Consider the following 17,044-nt stretch of genomic DNA (forward strand, 5'->3'; position numbering starts at 1 on the left):
TTTTTACTTATGGTATTTGTTCTATTAAGTGGGTGGTACCATGGTGGGGTTTGACTACTATGACAGGGGGTTCTAATGTATCGGTTTATGTTTCTTTGTTGGGGATATCTCGTCCCATTTATATTTTCCCTTACCGAGTCATGCGTCAATATGGTTTAAGGCAGACTATCCCCTTTTCTGATACGGTACCACCTAAGGTAGCGGCCTTTTCACAAACACGGGTTTTAGCATGGGCTAAGTATTATGATGGTCTCCCGCGTTGGGCCGTAGCTACAAATGGCTTTGTGGGTCTTTCTGAAAACTACAAGTTGTGGATGAGTTCCGATGACAAAGATGTGAGGACCGAGGCTCGAAATGGGGAGCCGGCTGAGCTTGTGATACCTCGTATTCGTGTTAAGTATGAGGGTCCTGATTCTGCCAGACCTCGTACCTATAGTATTAAGACTGTGAAAGCTCGTCCTGATCGAAAGCGAAAGGAAGTTCCTCCCCATTCCAGTTTCAGGCCTAAAAAGATGCCTAACATGAAGGGGCCTGCTGTTGTTAAAAGAAATGCAAGCTCTCGCGGAGATCGTCGCCGGAACAATGTTTCTGAAGCCTTGACATCTTTGGAAGCTAGTGTCCATGAGCCGGTTCTTATGGAGATTGAGATTGGGGCAGCGCAGAAGCCTGTGGGGGTGGATCCTGCGAACATTGCTCTTTACAAGACTTTATTTGATGATCCGGAAGAACTAGAGTAGTGTAGTTCTTGCTAGGGTGTAGGTGCCCTTTATTTATTTCAGTTGTGTTTGTTTTTATTCTTAGCACTCTATTTTCCTTCTTATTATATTTTAATAAAGGCGTATTTTTAGTTTTCATTTATTTTTGTTTCCCCTCTTTTTTATGTATTTTTATATGTCTTACACTTTTTGCACAAAGAATATTTTTTTTTATTATTTGGACCGAATCCTTGGTAAGGATTGCCTACGTATCTTGTCAGAATCAGGTCGCGCGTAGTTCTAGTTTTAGAATAAGTTCTAGTATGCCGGATTTCGGTAGATATGCCCTGAGGTGGAAACATATTACTTGATCGGTCAAATGAGTGAAGTATTATCTTTATTTTCATCTGCCGTTCTCTTTTTTTTTTTGCCATAGGTCGCGTAAAATTCGATTAATTTGTATAGCTATATTCTTGGTAAACCTATTTGGATACGTACTGTACCTCCCAAGTGTTCGTTATTTTTCCGTTGTGTGCGGATAAAATGACGAGCACTTTCGAAAAGAAAACTTTTGGCAGGCACAGAGTTTCAACGCCCAGGCTGGGGCGTCAGAAATTTCGGCGCCCAGCCCTGGGCGCTGAAAATGACCTGGGCGGTCAATTTTTGACGCTTTGCTTCACATGTTCTTGCGTTTATTTCTATTTCTTTTTTTTGTGGCTTGATATTTTTCTTCGTATTTAAAGTTAATTTTGAGGCTATTTTGGAGGCTTTTTGACTGTTAGCGTGAAATGCATTTTTGTCCGGATTAATTTTTTCTATTGGTGACTCGAAACAGTTTTGAAAATGGAGTTAGGGTGCGGAAGTTATGAAGACCTTTGTGTAGGCTTTGGAGGTGGGTTGTTAGTGAAGGGTATGATGGAATCTATGTTTTATGAATCTGTTTTTTTGGTAACATTTGCATTATTTTGGATTTTGATTTCCTTTGATTCTAGATTGCATGGATTGATTCTTTATGATGACACTGGTCTGGCTTTTTAGGTTTTGGGGATATGAATGGGGTAGTGTGGTTTATTTTGTGGGTTTCAGGAATTGGTTCCCATGGCACTATTTCAAAACCGAGTGGGCTTTGTTTGTTGGGCCTAGAGTGGGCCGCCTCTTTATTTTTGTATTTTGCAAGTACATTTGGTGTTTATTTAGTGTTAGAATAAAAAAATTTAGGAGAAATATTACGCCTTTATTGATTCGGAAAGTAAGGAAAACACACTGAAATAAAACTGACCTATATTCTAGGCGGCCTTAGGACCATCTAAAGTCTCTATTATTATTTTTTCTATCAATCTAAAGAACTAGTAGGCGCTTTTTACTAATGGTGCTCTATGTGGCTCAAGCCTGGGGTTTAGTCTCATAAAACTTCGGTCCTTCACCGGTACTCATCTTGAATTCCATTCCTTTTGCATTGACCCACTGATATGTCTTCACCCATCCGTTCTCGACCTCTTCTAGTGTTGATGCAAGAGAGATTAACCGGGTTGGATCGAAACCTTCACCTTGTAAAGCTAGGGTAGTCATCACAGTCTCGTTCTCCATAGGCCTCGATTCGTTGAACAATGTCCATAGAGCCTGGTTGTCCAATATTTCAGCTGTTTTGGTCTTGGTGAGGTGGGGTGCCTCATCCAAAGTATGACAGTCATGGAAAATTCCAGATCTGGGCCAATTTTCAGCAAAGAGGTCCTGGCCCGATACTTGAGACAGGTAAACATCTTCAACATCATCATCCCACACACTGCACACTTCTCTCTCGATTTGATCCATAGGGACCATGGCGAGTGGTGCACCTTGGGGCGTAATATACGCCGTAGGGTCAAAGTTCATATTTTCTGGTTGGTCAAGAGAGATGTGACAAGAACCGAGTGGGCTCTTGTTGTTGTTGGGTTTGCCAACGTTGGGGAGAAGTGTTATTTCATCCTCTATCATATCCTGGATTGTGTTTTTTAGATTCCAGCAGTTTTCAGTATCATGCCCATTCCCTTGATGGAACTTGCAGTAAGTACCTTCGGCGCAATATTTGCTTTTGACAGGAGGGTCACGGGTGGGGCCTATAGGTCTCAACTTTCCTTGATTGGTTAGTCTTTCAAAGGCTTGTACCAAAGTCGACCCGAGTGGGGCAAACTTTCGGTCCCGGACCCATCTTCCAGGGCTTCTTCGGGCGGGAGTCTCTTCTACAGCATGGACTTCTTGGGCTTGGGATGTGTTACCCCGATTATAGGTGTTGTTCTTATATGTGGGTTTGCTTTGTATGGTTTTGGCGAGGTCGTCCTCGATCTTTATTCCCACATCATAAACTCTTTTGAAAGTGTCAAGTCCCAAGTATCTAAGATGTGGTTTGTAAATTGGGTCCAGCTTGTCAATGAATTTTTGGACTAATTCGGTTTCGGGAGGCCAAATGACCAGTAATGCAAAATGTTTGGCTTGCGCAGCCGCTAAGGATTCGTTTTCCATTTTCAGTTGGTTCATGAGTAGGGTCATTTGGGCCATTTGGTTCTGTAGCTCTTCTATAGACATGTTTGAGGGTGTGAATCGAGGTTGGGGAAGCGGAGATCCTTGAAATGAGGGATGACGGACGGAACCTGGAGTTACTAAACCTTGCTTCGGTGATGTAGCTTCGAGACACACTAACCTTTGATTTTCAGATCGGCACCAAGTGGCAGGACCAGCCCACTGCATAAGATAAGCTAAAGTTTAGGCCCCAAAGTTTCAAGCATTACTTAGTCTAGACTTCGACTCTCTAAATTGGTTTTTCACTCTTTCTTTTGTCGGTACACTTTTTGGTTTTTTTTGGTCATTTTTTGGATTTTCGAAACACTTGCCCGTGTGACATTCATAGTTGTTAGCATGTTCGGTTTTGGTGCCGAGCATTGCCGTCGTAGGAGGCCCAACAACGACACAAAGAGTTATTAATTTTTTCACGAGTCGCTTTTTGAAATCGAGTGCTTTTCTTACGCCCTCGTAGCAATTCTTTTTATGAACATTTTTTTGCGCTACGTATTTTCCTTTCGCTCGGGCATTGTGGCTGCTACGCCTGACCAGAAGGCCAAGCAGCAACTTCAGCGCCTAGCTAGGGGCGTGAGAAATTCTGGCGCCCAGCCAGGGGCGTTGAAAATGCGTCCCTGGCTGGTTCTCGTTTTCTGTCTTCTGTTTATGCGACTTCGATTTGCGTGTTTGCCTAATAACGTCCTTTACGCGTAGCAGCGTTTGTGGGATTCGTTACAGGCCATCCCGAGCGTCGCTTATTCTTGTGGCGATCATTCGGGTTTGCGGAACACGTGTTTCGGTATAACTCTTTGGCAAATTAGTCTATGAATGTTTGGGCAATTTTTAAGGTCGTTGGTTTTCTAGCATTATTTGTCTAGCATTATTCGTACGCACAATCATAACATAGTCACATAGTTCGCTACACATAACTACATTACAAACATGGATTTGGAAATTAAATATGTCACGCAGTTTATGATAGGTTTCTATGGGTAGTATTTGCGCCTGGCTTGGTACCGCTTCTATCGTAGATCCAACACATGCCCCGGTCGAGGTAGTGTCTTCAACAGACGAATTTTGCTCAAGAGGCCAACCCGCAAGTGCAAGCCAAGGGGGCATGCAGGCGAGAGGGACCTAATGAGCGAGCGATTGGGTTCGGGATAGGTGTACTACCTGCACAAGTACCGAGTGGGCAACATGCGCGGCGTATGCACCCCCCTATTGGCGAAAAAAGGTATCCTTAGTCCCAACTCCCGAGGGAGCCGAGATTCGTTATGCGGTTCTGCCCGTTCACATTAATATGCTGATTTTCAGGTCGTCCCAACTTGATGGGGAAATAAACGCGGGGTAGGATCGTTTCACCCTTCGGCTATTTTGATTACCTACAAGCACGAGTATTTCCTTTACTATCCCCAGTGGAGTCGCCACTGTGAGGGGGTCGAAAAAAGCACGAGGCTAATGCGTGACCTCGTCCCTCGTGGGTGTGACGATTCTTTTTATTCAATCAAGTGTAATTGGATTTCCTGTGAGTTTACACCCAATTGACTAGTAATATAGGAGTCGCAATTCAGTTTTTAACGACAATGAGAAAAACTGACAAAACCCGGTTATCGTGACATAAAGGGAGTGCAATTATGTTTGACCACGACGGCCGTAGGTTCCCTTGTGATCCCTGGTGTGGGGATCTCTCAACATACACCCGCAAGGTAGAGATTGAGGGTTCGGGGGACTGTAACTACCGAGAGGAGTAATTCGCTCGTCGATAACTCCAGAGGCAGGATATCCTTACTAGCTCAGCATAAATAATTGAAGGGACATGCGTTAACTATTAAACTAATCTGAGTTGATTTTAGCAATATGCAACATATAATACTAGATCGATCGTGATTATCTGATTTAAATAGTATTAAGGGACCTAGCATGATAATCCAATTTCCCAAAAATATTATATTTGTTAGGCGTGATAGAACAATCAGATTTAGTTAGTTTAACAGTTCATAAAAAGGGCGAGGAAAGCAGTTAAATCATCGAAAAGGGACACATTACGACGCACCCTTGAGAGGTGCGTCACGGTTCTCAGAAAACTAACCACTTTGACTTTGCTATTTCTCCTTTTTATTTAACGAATCTCAATTATGGGACAGGATACGTTCTGTTCGATTTATGGATCGATTGCGACAGAACGCGTGAACAATTTCGCAGCGAGAGGCTTAGGCTAAGGGGTTTACAGTCAATATTCATAATATAATTATGTGTTGTTGTGTGTGCTTTTACGTCGAATTTAGGGGTCTATTTATAGGGAAGAGTTCGTGGAAAGATAGAATTGCAGAGTTCTAATCCATAAAGAATTAGGAAAAAAATACGTACTCAGGTATTTTCAGCGCCCAGGCCTGGGCGCCGAAGATTTCGGCGCCCAGAGCCAGGCGTTGAAAATAGGGTCTGGGCTGTTTTCTTTAGTCAGATTCGGATTCCTGAAATCCGTAGAGTTTGAGATTTAATCGAGTCTTTTAGCGCGTATCAATTTTATGACGGAATGCGTCTGGGCCCGTTACGAACTCTAGGCTCGTTAGGATTTTAATTAATACGTAACTCTTATTTCCGAATCCTATTAGGAATAGGATTCTCGCGGTTTTCTATCTCATTTAGGATTTATGTTGGAATGCAACACCTAATTCCGACAGGTTTCTATCCTTTATGATTTGCCACTTTTAGAAGATACCTTTTACGGCAGTTACTATTTTTAGCAGGTTTCCATAAATAGCAGGTTTCGGGTGAAATGAAATGGGGAATCGAGATTCGTTTATTTTATAGGAGATGCGTTGTCAAGTGGAGATTTATGCTTTCATCATCGAACCTTTCCCTTTCGGGAATGGGGACAAAAGTAGGTGTCTACACTAATTTTTCACAATTGCGCTCAACTTTTCCTTCGAAACTTTTCGCTAAAAAATTTCACTTCCCTCCACACTGCTATCCCGTCTTCTCTACTTAGGGTTTAGATCAGTTTTCTCTCATCCTCCGTAGATACCAAAAGCTTGAACTCGAAGCGCGAGATTCTGGGCTAGGGTGTGAATAATTTGCGCAATTTGTCATCCCTTCTCTCCTTCCCCCAAACTGAGGAGTAAGATGGGAAGCTCCAACACCGGCGGAAAAGACGATTCAGGCGCTAACGCTGGTGGTAGCGACTCCTCTAAGGCGGTGTTCAAGACCCTAAGCCCGGCCTTTACACAAAAGGCGAGAAGATCCTCACTTATCACGGTCCTCGCATCTACGAAGCCAAGGTTACTCTCTCCTCTCTTGACTTCCGCCTGTATTTTGCCGAAATTATTTTCTCACTTTTTTTTGTTCTAATTCAGCGTTCTTGATTGATATCAATATGTATTTTCTAAATTGAAGTTGTCGAATTGGATTTTTTGGTGTGTTTGCTCTGTTTGATTCAATAGGTAAAGAAATTTGGAAGTATTGGAATGTATTAATATAGTTATGGGTTAGGTTTTGCGTGATTTGAACTATTGATAATGAGCGTGTTTAGATTTCAAGTAGCTATGAAAATTTAGGAGAAATGTAGACACCGTCATCAAGTTTGTCCGCACTATTGAATTTGGTGAAATTTCAATTGGAATTCGAGTTTATCAGAGTGTAACCTGATTGAACATTTATTGCAACTTATTAATTTTCCGATGACTGGGGACAATTGTAATCTTTATCGTTTGTTCACTACTACAAATCGCGCCTGTTATCGACGCTTTTTAGACCGTTTTTCGTCGCCTAAAAGCGTCGAGAAATTATCCCTCGACGCTTTCCTGAAGCGTCGAGAAAATTAGAGTCGAAAATTTTTGCGACGCTGTTTGGCGCCGAGAATGTAGACGCTTTTTGGCGACCACCTTTTCCTTTCAGCGTCGACATCCTCGACGCTTTTAAGCGTCCACATATCTGATTTATGAGCGTCGATAAGATTTTTTCCCGGTTTGCCCAACATTTTCCTATTTAAAGTTCTCGACACTTACGGGTGTCTAGAATTTGTGTTGGCGGGAATTATAATTCTAAATGACCACCATAATACGACCCCAAAAAATCGTCCAGAATTATTTGTATGATATTAATTACAATAGCGTCAAAAATTAAGAGTTACGATTAATTATCATTTCGGGGGTCCAACCGACGCTGTACTCAAATTTTATCCACAAAGAAAATTCAGTGAAGGTAAAACTTACCATAGAGATCAAAATGTATAAACGACAAGAAAATCTATTCATTACTAATGTATAAATAGAAGAAAAAATGAGTCTTACATGAATTTGTTCAAAATTGATATATACTACAACAAAATAATTATTTATACCGTACATTAACATTGTAATATTATGCACACTTCTACCATTTGTTTACATTAAAGGAATTGAACAACTTATATTGAAGTGCTTGTTTTCAAAGAACTGCTGCCAGACACATCCTTCAGCACATTTAGCACACTTAATACAGTAAAGCCTGCAAATCCAAAAAAAGAGAAATAAATCCAGTGCATAGTCTAAAAAACTTCGAAGAAGAATCTGCACTTAAATATGTCACAATATCATGCACGGATATCTTACGGGAAAATTACCTTCTGACATGGCTGTAAGCTAAATACTCTTCTGGAACAAAAATTTGATAGCTCATTTGCATTGTCAATTTTTAACACACCTGAAATAGCATTAATATTACTACATGAACATTAATATAGAATGTGGAGATTCAACATTATTATATCACTCAACCGATTTCCTAATCTGACTCAATATGATTCTATAAGTTCACCCAACATATGTCCTACATTTACTACACATAAAACAGTTAAAATTGGACCACAAGTACAGCAACGGAAAATAGAAAAGTTGTGAAATGTGTACTTTATATCTTTCCTTTCCTTCCAACTTCTTTACAAATTTCAGGATCCAGACAGGTTAGCTAACATACCCAGTTTGATCACAACTGGTGGCTTATATAGACGAGATGACACAATGCTCATCACATTATATGGATTGATTAACCGAACAAAATATTTTATTTCACGAAAGTAGGAGTGATCAAAATAGGGACTGAAAAAATGTGATTGTGAACCTTCTCAACGAACCTCACATTCACGCCAACTCGAGTCCCACTACTTGCTAGTATCCTTCTGTTTGTTGAAGAAACCGTTAGAGAGAAGCCATCTATATTTCTTCCCTCAAAGGGTCGCAATACTCAAGGAAGGCCGGATGGCATAATTCCTATCGCCGACTGTCTAGCGTTTAAGCCTCTAAGATGTTTAAGCTAAAACTGTAACGGGGAATATCTCAAACTCTTGTCAAGAAAATCCTGGTTGTGAAGATATCTGGGTAGCCAACCAGATGCATGGTCTGCAACCATTCAGCCACACCCAGACATTTGAAAGTGGACTAAAAAAAGGAGACATAATATTAGGTGACAAAGATAGAACATATTGTTAAGGAAATATGAAAACTTTTAGCTTTTTTGTGTTTAGTTTAATGAGGAAAATGAAGGAAAGAGTCCAAATACTCCAAATATATGACGGGTAATACTAAGAACGAACATGTACTTATTTGGTGTAAACTCTAATTACTGCCATTATTAATGATTCTAGCAAAACTACAAGAAAAATATCGCTTTGGATTTTGAGATGCCATTGAGCTTTAACTTATGAACTGAATGACCTTAAGGTCCTTAACAAAACATTTAGAAAATCAAGAATATCACCCGCATCTCCCTCGAATGATTGGTCATAAATTATGCAGACCTTTCATAAAATCATTTTACTTCATAAATTCTGCAGACCTTTAATCTCTCAACTTGCTTAAATGATATTCATTCTTGAAAACCTTTTTTTAGGTTTTCATGATCAGGGTAAAATATACTTGCAAATTTCTCTTTTCTATGTGACGGGCGTAATAAAAATTATTCCCCTGTTAATAGCGCAAGATAAATAGGAACTTCGGATCAGTTTATAAGAACTTTTTCTATTTAAGGCACTTTATGAAGATTTAGAGGAGCGATGAAATACAAAAACAGTTTAATGAGAAAAAATTAGAATAATTACCCGTTGGTGTGCCATTCCCTAGACTTGTTGTAGGTTTAACCCTCTTGAGACAAATCACACAAAATAACCAAACAAGCCACATTAGTAACAAATGTTTACAAAACACTACTATTACATATCTCATTAGTAATAAAGCCTTTGTTAATCTTACTCCATGTTTCCCTTAGGCTAATATGAATGATAGAATATGAATAAGTCTATCATACGAGGTGCAATTAAGAATAATTAGAATGTTCTAACCCTAATGAAAAACCAAATTTCAGATTTGATGGTAATAATAAGAATAAGAACTATGATACAGTTAAACAACACAAAAAAATAACTTTTCAATGGGATTTGAAGATACACTAAACAATACATTTTAAACAAGCTCACATTCATCTGAGACAAAAACCTTATGGATTAAGTTAAAAGACAGCCTTTACGATTCAGAAATTCATCATTTCTTGGAGATTTTTTTTAGGATCATACCTTCCTACATTGCCTTTCAAAAGTCGGTGAAAGGTATAAATCAGAAGCAAACAAAAAGTGGATAATTAGTTAACTCACAGATTTCTAGTATCAACCACATAACCCTAGTCCTCTAAGTTGCCAAATCAAGGCCTCCAGGACATACACAGAACATTCTCTAAGCAACTGCAACAAAAACGTGTCTGTTTGAATATTTGATCACCTCCCCGCTCATCCTCATCCCATGCCTTCAGTTCACATCCTATAACATCACCCAACTGACAGTTACGCTTCATCAGAGTGATTTAAGGTAAGGGTATATTAAGCCAAACTTTCAAGTTCAAACATATATAATGCTTCGCCATGAGTTAACCATGTTCATATTGAGAATACTGATTCACAGCTAAGTTACGATTTGTTGCCCAAACCTGTCATTCGTTTTCTAATGCCAAATATCAATTTTATCATGTTTATAATTTAGAATACTGATTCACACCAAGGTTAAGATTTGAAACTTAGATAGAATTTCAGACGATCGATACCTTAATACCTTCCCAAACTAATTCCACAGTCCTAAATCTTAAGCCCTATCTAGACAAATAGGAACGAAATTTACCACTTTCTCATTATAAGCCTGCATATTATAGTAATCACTAAATATCTGAGCTCCTAGCTCCAAATGTCATTGAAACAGATTCTCTGCATATTTACTCTGTAGAGAAGACTGTTATTGCTAGTTCACATAAATTCAGACCTGAAATAGTAGGGCCAAAGCCAACGGAAATCAAAGTGAAGACCAAAATGGATAAAAAAAAAGCTATTTAGACCAGGGTAATACCCAAAAAAGTTGCTAGTACAAGTGTGGGTATAGTTCACTGCAAGTTATTGTTAAATACAAAATATTTATGACTGGTAGCTGCATCTTTACCTGGTATTATGTGTTATTCAGAAAATGTTCCTCGATCAGCAATTAAACTCTTCGCCTAAGCAACAGCTCTCATGATAAAAGAAAAATGAGTGTTTCGGATCGAGAGAGCACAAAGGTTTCTTTTAAGTCGGATGTGGGCCATGTGATTAGTGATGTACCAGGTATGCATATCCCCGTCTGATATAATAGCTAATTAGAGAATCAAAAGCAGATGGTGAGGATTTATATTCTTAGTAGGGGTTTATAATTGACATGCAACTTATAAGTTGGACTGTCGTGTAGCAGATTTGCCTAGATTATTCACCACCAAACCGAATTGGTGGGGCTCTTTGCCAAGAAGTAATCAACTATTCAAATCAAGAAGAGGACATAAGATAATTGATATGTAAGGTTTCAGGAAGGTAGATTGATCTCTGCTGAGTTCATTAGCTTGATTTTTAGGATAATAATAATAACATTGCCAATTGAGAGTTTATGAAAGTATTATAAAAGAAAAGAGAGAAATTGAGAATCACATGGCAATGGTATAGGCAGCGGAAAGCAACATCCCCAAAATCCAGCCTTGAAATAAATTAAAGAAACAAACTACTTGAACATCTGAAATTTACATAAGAAAGTCATCTCTTCTCAATGGAGGCACCAAACATTGATTTATACCAAAATTGTACTCTCAATAGATGAAATATGACTGTAAAAGAAAAGTGAGAAATTGAGAATTACATGGCAATGCTATAGGCATACAACAGAAATCACTTTATTCCCAAAATCCAGCCTTGAAATAAATTGAAGAAACAAACTACTTGAATATCCGAAATTTACAGAAGAAACACAAATAACAATGTCAGTTCTTCTCAATGGAGGCACCAAACATTAATTTACCAAAATTTTACTCTCAATAGATGAAATATGACTATCATATTCTCTTAAACCATCAATTTACCCAAATTTGAAAGTAAACCCTTAACACACAAATCTAAAATTAACAAGAATAGAAAAGAACAAAAATCAACTTAAAAAAATGCATTGATGTATTGTTCGAATTACCCAGCGCCAGACCAAACTTAGGAAACTAGATTCCGCGAAATATAACTGCAATTTTTTTCACCCAATATTTCTCTACCAAAGAAGAAGGTAAGTAAATAATCAAGAAGAAAATAATCTATAAATCTGCTCAATATAAACCCTAAACTCGTTTAAACAAGAAAATAACTAATTTATCGTGCAAAATATTTGAATTGAGTTGACAGATAAAACTAATAACAATAAGATAAAACTTGGACTTCACTCAATCAAAGAACAAAGAGAAAATTGGATTCCCAGTAATACATTCAAGATCTAAAGAAGATAAGAAAAAACTATGATAAGAGAGCTTGAATAAAGAGAAAGAGAAATTATTACCTGAAAGTTGAGTTAGAAATGTCGACCGAGGACTACATGTATGTTCATGTTGATCTGAAGGCAGAGAAATGCTTGTTCATGTAGATCTGGAAGAGAGAGAGAGAGAGAGAAGAGAGAGAGCGGTGTTTAGGGTTGAATGCCGAAAGTTTTCCCCTAATTTGGACCCGGGGATGTGATGTATGACACGTGAGCCTCACATGGCTATTTCCTAAACTCTCGACGCTTATATTCATCGAGAATTTCAGAGGACAAAGATAGGCGTCGAGACGACGCGCGGACTATCATGTAGTTCAACGCTCTTCCCCTTGCGTCGAGGCCAAAGCGTCGTGAAACCACGGTTTTTGTAGTAGTGGTTGTTTGTGAAAATTGATGAATTCACTTTTAAGTTATAAACATTGTGTTGATGCCAATATAAATTTCAATCGTGGAAAAAGTCTCTCACGTAATTCATACTTTTAGACCATGTTAAGGACACTAGTAAGAAATCACATGGCCGGACCTAAAGTTTGTTTCGTTTGCGTGATCTAAGTGTTAAGTTTTGAAGTTCTTAATAACTATTTTAACATAACATTGAAAGTGTGAAGCAATATTTCATCTGTTGTGGCATTTTGTAGGATTGATATTTGGTCTTGTACTCCTATTAGTTCTCTGTTTGGTAAAGCTTTACACTAAAATGTGTTTGAAATGCTTACAAACTTTGGAACTTAGAAGTTGAAGGAACATTATATACTTGGGACACCCGATGGTCTCACTGTCCAACCTTGACAACACCAATATCCATGGACTTGGGAAATGGTAGCATGTACACTTTTGACCCCAAAGTGTATTTGGGCAGCTCTGATGGTAAGCTTTTTGAGTTCTTTCTCCAGTTTCTTGATGTGGGTTTCGAGCTCATTTATGGTAGCACTAAATTCGGGCACAGTTTCTTCGGCTTTTGATGCTCCCTGTTCTTTTTCCAGTTTAGCATGAACAAGGGCTTCCATATCAGCTTCAAATTTAAGTTCTTGTTTCTCTAGTTCCTCCTCCAGGTTATAGTTATGAATTTCAAAGATTACTTCAGTCTCAGCAGAAACCTTTTCCTGAACCATAAAACGAACGAAGTTTAGAACTTGAAAGTCACTTCTATGTTCAGGCCATACAGAAAGATAGAGAAAAAGTATGTTGTTGTCTGGATAACTTGCAATTCAAAAACCAAGCAAAAGCAACCTGATTACTGATGTTCAGTTCATTTTTTTCAAGGTAATTTACATCCAAGCCGGGTTAAGACTACTTATTCACCTAAATCAGCCCTAAGCTCCTTCTGCACATGTTAAGAACCATGAATCACCTAAATCAGCTGCCTTCTCACTCATTGATATGCCACGGATCATGTCAAAGGCCTTCTTAAGCAATATTTTTCTCATCATTCTCACCTTAAATGAGCACGTGTGTGAGAAAAAAAAAGGAAACAATCAAAATCTGGAAAAACTGCAAAAAATAATCAAAAAAAGTTTGTGCCAGGTGAAAGGAGTGTCAAGTATAAGAAGGCGTTTGAACAGTGCTTGAACCTGTTTACTTCTCTCAGAGAGCGCGGCGTTCTTGTGCATCAGTGGTGGTGATCTTTGGTAACAGACCATACTTGAATGTCTTTTTAGCCTTTTCTTGTACTTTATCAAATGCAGTATTTACTGGTAAATGCACTTCATTTTCCTGTTCGTGTTCCACAATTAATACTCAGTCATACATGTTGTTTTAAAAGGTTTACTTGTTAGTGAAAATTTATATTTTATTAAGTGATACCACATTCTTTGATTTATTTGTTTCATACAGGTTGTTGTTATCCTGTATTCTTCCAATAATATTTAGTTATGAATCTATGATGTACCGATTCTTCGCAATTCTTGAAGTGACCATGATACTGCAATTTCCTTTCTGTGTTGGCATGAGTGAACAAGTAAGTAGTTGGAATTTTCAACATCATATACTTTATGTTTTCCATTATTCAAATTTGTACTGGTTTGCACCTTTCTTTATTGAAATTCTGCCTTTTTTTAAGAAAAACATTATTGTATCTGGCATTGGCAATTTGTAATCTATTTCTATACATAACTATAAGGTGTTTTCAAATCTTATAGGATGATGACACTTCGGCATGGGGGTCATGAAATGCAAAGCTTAGGTAGCAACGCATAAGGACGGTAAGAATTGTTTACTTCTGTTCTTAATCAACATTCTATACTTCCAAAATCAGCAGAAGTTCCCATTGCTCTGGTACTGAGAACATTAATGGTTTTATTGCTATTTCGTGGTCAAGTTTAGGAGAACCTACATCTTGTATGGAACATTATGCTAGAGTTTAGCATTAGCTAGAGTAGGCGTGAATTCCGTAGTCTGGGATGTTGGTTGGTAGTTAACTGTTCTTTAGGTGAAGGCCTCACAGTTGGAATTGTTAGATGTCAGGAGGGCGAATTATTAAGTTATTATGTTTAAAAACTTTACAAAGCACCTTAGTTAGAGTGTAAACTCCCCTGCGAGCAACAATGCCAGAGTAAACATCAGCTGGTTTATCCCCTGCGACAAGATTCACAGCCTCTGCTCCAATCTGAACAAAAAATGATCATCATTAAGTAGAAAAATAAACTAGCATTGCAGTTCCATTTGTAGTCTTTTTATTCTTCCCCATTTTATTTTAATTTTTACTAACTACCTTTACTAATAAAAACATAACATTATTTTTCACACATGAATTAGTCCACCATGGTTCTGTCTGCTACTTTTTGAGAGCTCTCATACCTAAATGTAATTTTACTTAACAATTATAACTTTTCTGTTTGAACACTCAAAAAACAAAATTAGAGAAGTAATACTGAATTACTAATTGCATATCATAAACACATCATAGCTAGGGGTTCTAATCGAGTTGAGCAACTTGAACTCGGCTCGGACAACGCTAGGTCAAAACTTGATTCCAGTTGGCTCGACGCAAACTCGACTCAAAACCTTGGTAGTCAGTTTGAATTTTGCTCAGTTGGTAGTCAGTTTGAATTTTGGTTCATGTAAACTTTTCTTAGGAATGCTGAATTATATGGAACACATAAAACCCACTATTTTCATTTTATCTTTTCCTTCTTATTACTTAGCTGACATATAGAAGTCAGTTTGACAATTTTTCATGAACTGGCATGAGCTGATTTCAGTTACCATAGCTAAGTTGGTAGAGAGGATTGTACATGAACTGGTCTGAGCTGATTTTCTCAGTTGGTAGTCAGTCTGAATTTTCCTCAGTTGGTAGTCAGTTTGAATTTTGGTTCATGTAAACTTTCCTTAGGAATGCTGAATTATATGGAACACATAACACCCACTATTTTCATATTCTTAGGGAAGCATAATTGTCAGATACAAAAGTTCTGATACTGCTAATGGATTCATAGATATTTCTATTCTGCTCTTGCAATCATAGTTAATGTTTATAAGGATGATGAGATTAGGATACTACAGTTGAGAAGACTATATGCGTCAATAACTGTGAATTTGCCAGGTCGGATTTCTAGCATATATGGTACATGAACTGGCCTGAGCTGTAAGACTAGACTGCTAGAGCATTGTTGTCAGTGGCCTGATATTATCAGTAGGTTAGGATAATAAGGTTGAAATAAAATAATTTACTTAATTTCAGTAGATAGTACTGAGAGTCATACTAGCTGGAGTGCAGGACAACTTCATTTTGTTGAACCTTATTATCCTAAGCTTCTTATATATTGGAACTATTTCAATAATTGCTGAATCATGGACCTTCTTAGTCAGTTTGTATGTTTGTGGATTAGGGTACAATCAAGATCAGCCCATATCAGTTAAAATAAAAAATACTAGACCTTGATATGGAATCTTCAAATCAAGAATAGACCTTAAAGGCTTTTTGAAGTGTGGTTCTATCAGTTATTCGGGTTAATTACTAGTGTTCATCAATGGAAAATATTGACATTGTTGCTGGAACTTCCACCCACCGCATTTCCTTATGCTGATAATCTGGACCAAGTTCCATTCCGTAGTATGCTTGATGTTGAAACCAAAGACTCAATTATCGGTTTGCTTGTCTTATTACTTACTAGTGTTATTAATTATCGTACATTCTTTTGATTTGCAGATAACTCTTTATTTGGCAAACGGTGGAGTTGGACTTATTTTGCGAAGCACACGACGTTATCGACTTATACTATATTAGTTGTTTTATTGTTACGTTGTAGTAGTTAATTAGTTATTTATCTTGTCATCTGCAAATTATTAGACAACATTTTGTTAAGTTCTAAGATTATTAGACAATTATATATCACATATGTAATAACTTATGACATACTCTATATGAGTTATTTATTTATAATATTATTTATCTTATAATTATCTTGGATTTCAAATTTATATTCATGTATAATTATAATTGCCAATATGTTCTTTTTTGGAGCGATTATAATCGCCGCTATAGAGTGTCAATCTGGATTTAACAAATATTAATGTATCAATTACGAAATGGATAGTATTACTTAAATATGCAACGATAAATAACCTATAGTAGTGATTATAATCGATACGATAAGTATCTAATAGCATCTATTGCATTCGCTACTATAACTACCAATAGCATCGATTCTTTTGCCACTGAAACGAATGTATTTGGTATGTGAAATTAGAAAATTATAGCGATTATAATCGCTACAATAATCGATACTATTACACATAGTATTTCGTATCGATTGTTTTGGTCTACCCCATTGAATGCACTAATCGCTACTAAAGGTTATGGCAACGGTGGCTACCGCCTCGAATAACTAAATGATGGGGAATGTTTTCGTAGCGAATATATTCGTTACTAAAGGCCAAAATAATCACCACGAAAGCCCTTTTTTCTTGTAGTGGAAGAAGATGGAAACAGAACAGTTACTTCAAGAAAGGAGAGAGAAAGAGCGCCGATTGCTTTTTCTGGGAAAGAGAAAA

At 37.7% G+C, this 17,044-nt stretch overlaps 2 long non-coding RNA genes across 3 annotated transcripts; one reads left to right on the forward strand and one right to left on the reverse strand.

Moving 5' to 3' along the window:
* The first annotated feature begins 6,180 nt into the window (after window positions 1-6,180).
* LOC110788461 (uncharacterized) lies at window positions 6,181-16,435 on the forward strand. Its single transcript, XR_008920046.1, has 3 exons — window positions 6,181-6,505; window positions 14,191-14,253; window positions 16,200-16,435. It is a non-coding gene; the product is annotated as an uncharacterized lncRNA (long non-coding RNA).
* Window positions 7,457-12,231, reverse strand: LOC110788460 (uncharacterized). 2 transcript variants are annotated; one of them, XR_008920047.1, is made up of 6 exons: window positions 12,077-12,231; window positions 9,850-10,012; window positions 9,301-9,343; window positions 8,338-8,641; window positions 7,828-7,907; window positions 7,457-7,712 (listed from the first exon to the last, which is right to left on the reverse strand). It is a non-coding gene; the product is annotated as an uncharacterized lncRNA (long non-coding RNA). The 2 variants fall into 2 exon arrangements; XR_008920048.1 differs by lacking the exon at window positions 9,850-10,012 and having other exon boundaries at window positions 12,077-12,224.
* Window positions 16,436-17,044: the final 609 nt, after the last annotated feature.

This window comes from Spinacia oleracea, chromosome 4, assembly GCF_020520425.1.
Source record: "Spinacia oleracea cultivar Varoflay chromosome 4, BTI_SOV_V1, whole genome shotgun sequence".
Lineage (NCBI taxonomy): Eukaryota > Viridiplantae > Streptophyta > Magnoliopsida > Caryophyllales > Amaranthaceae > Spinacia > Spinacia oleracea.